Genomic DNA, 6,000 nt, shown 5'->3' on the forward strand with positions numbered 1-6,000 from the left:
CATGGTAGTGAGCAACAACCTCAAAAGCAAAATTCTAGCGAAAGTACAAAGCTAAATTGTCATGTTTGTGATGTTACTGACATTCCTTCAGTAAATGATTACTTTCTCCACATAAATAAGCATTTGTGCAGTCATGAGACAGTAAGTTGTATTTTTAAGGACTGCTCGTTTAAATCAAATGTGTATAGCACATTCAATTCACATAAGAGGCGAAAACATTTTCAGTTTATCAGCCAACATGATTTTTCCTTTCAAAATTGTATTAGGTATCTGCAGAATTCAGTAGGATTACAACTATCCCTTTGGTGTCCAAATTTATGGGTCAGCTGGATCATTTCTCAACCCAGCTCCTCAGAATCTTCAGAAAGAAAGGAGGAACGGCAACACAGAAGATGACAAACATCCTGTCAGTTATGGATCAGGTATGTTCTCTAAATTCATCATAATTTTAAATCTGACAATAATTAATAATAGATTAAAAGAATATTTAACCCAAAGATGGAAATTCAGTCATTATGTATAGCCTCATGTTATCGAGGGGGTTAATTTTTGGGTTAAGTGTCCCTTTAAAGTCTGGTATATACAGTACTGTGCAAAAGTCTTAGGCATGTTAATATTTTCACCCAAAAAAATGGTTTTAAGCCAGTTATTTAAATCTTTTACTGCAGTGTGTCAGTACGAAATATCGGTTTACATTTCCAAACATTTGTTTTGCCATTAATTGTAATAATCCAGTGACATTTTTATATGCACAAGGAGTCTGACAATAGCCAGTATGATCCACACAGAGATTGGATCTCATCATCATCAAGTCTGTCTGTGATTACATGAAGAAACAGAAAAACTGAGAAAGATTAAATCCAGAAGAACTGCGTCAACATCTCCAAGACACCTGAAGAAACCTTCCTGCGAAGCTACAGTAGGCTACTTTTTGTACTGCTTTAAAACACAATGCCATAAATAGATTTTATTTACTTCTATTAACTACATAAAATCAATACTCTGTGTGACCAGCCTTTGCATTTAAAAAAGCTTTTGTGCAGGTCAGAGTTTCCGCTAGAAAAAAATGGTGCCAGTCAAAGTGACCGGCAGAGGTTTCGTTTTACGGACATTTTGATGATATGCCGGTCAAATATATCGCCTCTTAATTAGTCAAGTTGAGGAAAACTGGAGGCAGTCTATGTAACTTAAAAAATGACATAATCAGGCCGTATAGAATGCAACACATTATTATTAGCTTAACTTTCAAATAGACGAAAAAAAAAACATGAACGTCCGATTGGCGTCAATCAACGCCAATTGTTTTTTACTGTGGTTTCACACACATTCACTTTTTGAAACATTGAGGCACGGATGTACCTAATACAAATAAATAAAACATCTCCAGTTAACTAGCAGATCATTCATTTAGTCCGTTATTAAATAAGAGATCTAGCGCTAAAATCTGTTGTTTTTGAAATCAAGCTGAGCGCTCGTGTCCGCTGCTATCAGTTGCATGGACGACGCGCTGCGCGAGTTGTGCAATCTTCACTAGGACGCGCGTTTCAATCTATCGCCATTGCGGAGAATCTCTATTAATTCCGGTGAAATCACAAAATAAAATGCACACAAACGTGTCCCTGCTTGATATAGACTGTAACCATGCACTGATGAACATAGGCTATTCAGTTTTGATGATAGAGAAAAAAAACTGCACGTATGCGCGGATTAGAAGCACTGATCTAGCTATCTATAATGAGATGTTCCTGATTCACCATCGTCTGGCCTCTGAAAAAAGCTTTTAAAGCTAGTCTGCCTGGGCCTGGCCATATTTGAAATGTCTCACTCAATCGTTCGTTGTTTAGGTCTATATTGCAGCCGTTTTAGGCGTGCGCTTTATTTGAAATGCAGCATGCGATGTTGTTTCATAACTTTCAAATGATAGAGCCTGTTCCTTTATAACATAGCAAAAGATCGGTGTATTTTTGCTTTATACATTTTAGGCTTATTCTCAAATTCAGATTGTGTTAGGGGGACGGGATTATTAGGCAATTTTAATCGGACAATTTGACCGGAGAGATTTAATTTTGTCGGACATTTAATTTTTTTACCGGCCAATGTCCGGTAATTACCGGACAACGGAAACCCTGGTGCAGGTACACTTGCGCATAGTTTTTCAGGTAGCTTTGCAGGAAGGTTTCTTCAGGTGTCTTGGAAATGTTGATGCAGTTTTTCTGGATTTAATCTTTCTCAGTTTTTCTGTTTCTTCATGTTATCACAAGAATGACAATCTTGACTTGAATGAAAACAACACAGTGGGATAATCTGTATAATGCTACATAAAATGTTAGAGGTACAGTAACAAGTCTAAAAAGCAAAGTGCTAACTAATGCTCATTTCAACTTTTTCAGAATGACACCATCGAAAAAAACGTGAATGCATCTTGAAAGCCCTTACTGTTTACATGAATGAAGACCCCTCAAACCTTATGAAGGAGTACTTGGTAAGTTATTTATTATTTACTTATTATTTTTTAAAACCTATTGTATGTTTCTTTAAAACCAACCCCCACTTTCACCCCTGATCTGTTATTAATTGTTTCTATTTGTATTTTACTTTTTTAGGACGTTGAACATGATGAAGGCCAAACTTCAATGCGAAACACCACCCTAGGCATTTATGTTGTCGTACATGAAGGGGCAGATGCTACAGACCCTTACGAAGATGTTGGCATTATCATTGAAGGCGTCCAAATACTTGAAGACCTGAACAATGTGGCAAATGCTTGTTCTGTGATGCTTGGTCTAATTTACACTTTAAACTTGGCTTACCCACAAGACCTGAAGTACACTTTTGAAGTATTTAAAAAGATTTTTATGGAGCTAGATCCATACAAGCTGTCAAACAAGGTCCAGGTCCTGAAAAATAAACTCCTTTCAGAAACGCTGTAACTTGAGGTCAGGACCAAGAGCCAGGACTTATGTTTTCTCCATAATGTTGCACTGTTGTTTGGCTGTTGCAGTACATATATTTATGTACATAATACTGTTTCCCTATTGAGAGGTCTCTCCTATTGCGTAAGTAGCTTACGCTATGGGAAAACTCAGTTTCTCGAGAAATATTGAAGTCTTTATGTAAAACGCATTGCAGCTGCACAGCAGACAGCATTGAGCGAGGCAGCTCGGTCATTGGCTGTGCTGCGGCAACTTGCTCGAACCAATGACGGGGCGACTCTGAACGCAGCGACCAATGAGCCTAGCCAGCCAGCGCTCAGAGCCAGCCAAGATTAGCATGGCTAAGGCTATATATTAGGCGCCCGTCATGAGAGTTCTTTAGATTTAATCTCCTTCAGCAAAGACCTTCTCTTCGCTGGATCCTCTGGATTGTTGGAGTCTTTCGCCCGCCGTCGAAAAGCCTACAGCAGGACCGCTAAGAGGACGCCGGCGCCTTCAGCCGCCTTCGAAGCCTTCTGCTACGCCATCCGGCGCGCATCGCTATATCCTTTTACTGCAAGCGCTCGCCTCTGCGATGCTTTTTGATTGAGTAAAAGAGTAATTTTTCAAGGCGTTGTTACAGGTGGCTGGAAATGTCTGTACAGCAGTCAATGGGCCAGTCACAGAACTCGCTCACCTGCAATCAAACGCCGTTTTAACGGCAACACACAGAAATCAAATTTTCTGCCTGTGTCACTAAGGGGTCACGTGTCCACACTAAAGTGTGCATTCCCACATATCAATACTGTCCAAACAGTGCCAAATACTTCCCCAGCTCGAGCTGGACGCCCCATAAATGTAGATCGTGTGCCTATTGCATAAAATCGCTTATAGAGAGCACCAAAGATCATATTCCAAATTACTCAGTCAGGCACGGTCACAATATTATTCCAATATCATTAACAATAATCCAAGAAATCCAAAACAGCTCTTTAAAACAATAAATTATCTTCTCAGTCCACCTGCCCTGATGCATAAAAACAATACTGACGACCAGTGTAACAAATTCCTTGATTTTTTCACCACAAAAATAACTACCATCCGCGCTAACCTAATACAACGCAATGTCATTCCATCCATCACCCCAACCTCTGTACCAATACTCTCTCATTTCACTCTTCCTACACATGGACAGGTTGAGACTCTCATACACAGTATGAGACCCTCAACGTGTTCATTGGACCCTTTTCCCACTGCCATGATCAAATCAAATACTAATTCTTTAAGTCCTCTCATCACTACTATCATTAACTCTTCCTTGCAATCGGGTCATTTTCCAATCTCGCTTAAAACTGCGCTTATCAACCCTCGGCTTAAGAAATCATCCCTCGATCCGGATATCTTCTCAAATTATCGGCCCATTTCCAACCTTCCTTTTCTCTCCAAAGTCATTGAAAAAGTTGTTTCAACTCAAATTCATAATCATCTTCATTCATATAGTCTCTATGAAAAATTTCAGTCTGGTTTCCGCTCCGGCCACAGCGTAGAGTCAGCCCTGGTCAGAGTCACAAATGATCTTCTTGTGGCTGCTGACCAGGGCTCTCCATCTCTCCTTATTCTCTTGGACCTCACAGCCGCCTTTGACACTGTTGACCACACCATCTTACTCCATCGTCTGCAACACTTCATTGGCATCTCACATACAGCACTTCAATGGTTTCGATCCTACCTGACTGATAGAGTTGAGTATGTGACCCTGGGGGGAGCCAGGTCGAGGCCCTACACAGTTACTTGTGGAGTGCCCCAGGGCTCTGTTCTCGGCCCTACTCTCTTTTCCATTTATATGCTCCCACTGGGCCACATCATCAGCAATCATGGCGTTGCCTTCCATTGCTATGCTGATGATACTCAGCTCTATGTCAAGCTGGATCCCATATCATCTACACCTTCACTCTCCACTTTAAATGCCTGCCTGGAGGAGACAAGGGCATGGATGACGGATAACTTCCTCCAGTTAAACAGCACCAAAACTGAAGGTCTCCTCATTGGGACCCCACACCAACTCTGATCTTCCCCCCTGACAGTCTACTCATTTGCTGGCCATGATATTTCTTTGACGTCCTCTATAATAAACTTGGGGGTTCGATTTGACGCCCACCTATCATTTAACACTCACATCCAACACACCTGTAAAACTGCACTTTTTCATCTCCGAACATTTCCAAACTCCGCCCCTCCCTCTCTTTTTCTGATGCAGAGATGCTGGTGCATGCCTTTGTCTCCTCCAGGCTTGACTACTGCAATTCACTACTTGTTGGGATCCCTGGCAGGAGCATACAAAGATTGCAGTACATTCAGAACTGCGCTGCCAGGGTCCTGATGGGGGTTCGCAAAATTGAGCACATCACACCCATCCTCCAAAAACTTCACTGGCTCCCTGTTAGACTCGGGATTGATTATAAGATCTGTCTCCTGACCTATCAGTGTGTCTACGGTAGTGCACCAGTGTACCTTAAAGAACTCATTACTTTGCATAATCCACACCGACATCTCCGCTCTTCTGACAGCCACAAACTCCAGGTTCCTAAGTCCAAACTCCGTACTATGGGAGATAGGGCCTTCCAGGTAGCTGTGCCTCGTATGTGGAATGCTCTCCCTAATCACCTGAGGGCGCCACAGTCTATAGAGGTTTTTAAAAATAAATTAAAGACCCACTTATTTTTAAATGCTTTTTCTTAAAACATATCCTGTTTTGTTGTCACCAATTGTTCTTAATTTTGTTATTAAGTGTTTTAATCTATTTTTATTGTTTGTTTTTTACCTGTGCACCTGTAGCACTTTGATATATGTTCCTTCATGTGTAAAGTGCATTACAAATAAAATTTATTATTATTATTATTATTATTATTGTCATGTATGCACCACTACACACAAGCACTGTTCCCACAGTTATACACACTTCCCCAGTAAAAGCGGGAAATACTATAAAGGTTTGAGCGTGCCTGCTGTGATGCATGCACCCCTACACACAAACACTGTATGCATGGCCAAAAACCCCGCCACGAGCGGGAGGCTTTATGAAAGTGGC

This window comes from Xyrauchen texanus, chromosome 31 (genome assembly GCF_025860055.1).
Source record: "Xyrauchen texanus isolate HMW12.3.18 chromosome 31, RBS_HiC_50CHRs, whole genome shotgun sequence".
In the NCBI taxonomy this organism is placed as follows: Eukaryota; Metazoa; Chordata; class Actinopteri; order Cypriniformes; family Catostomidae; genus Xyrauchen; species Xyrauchen texanus.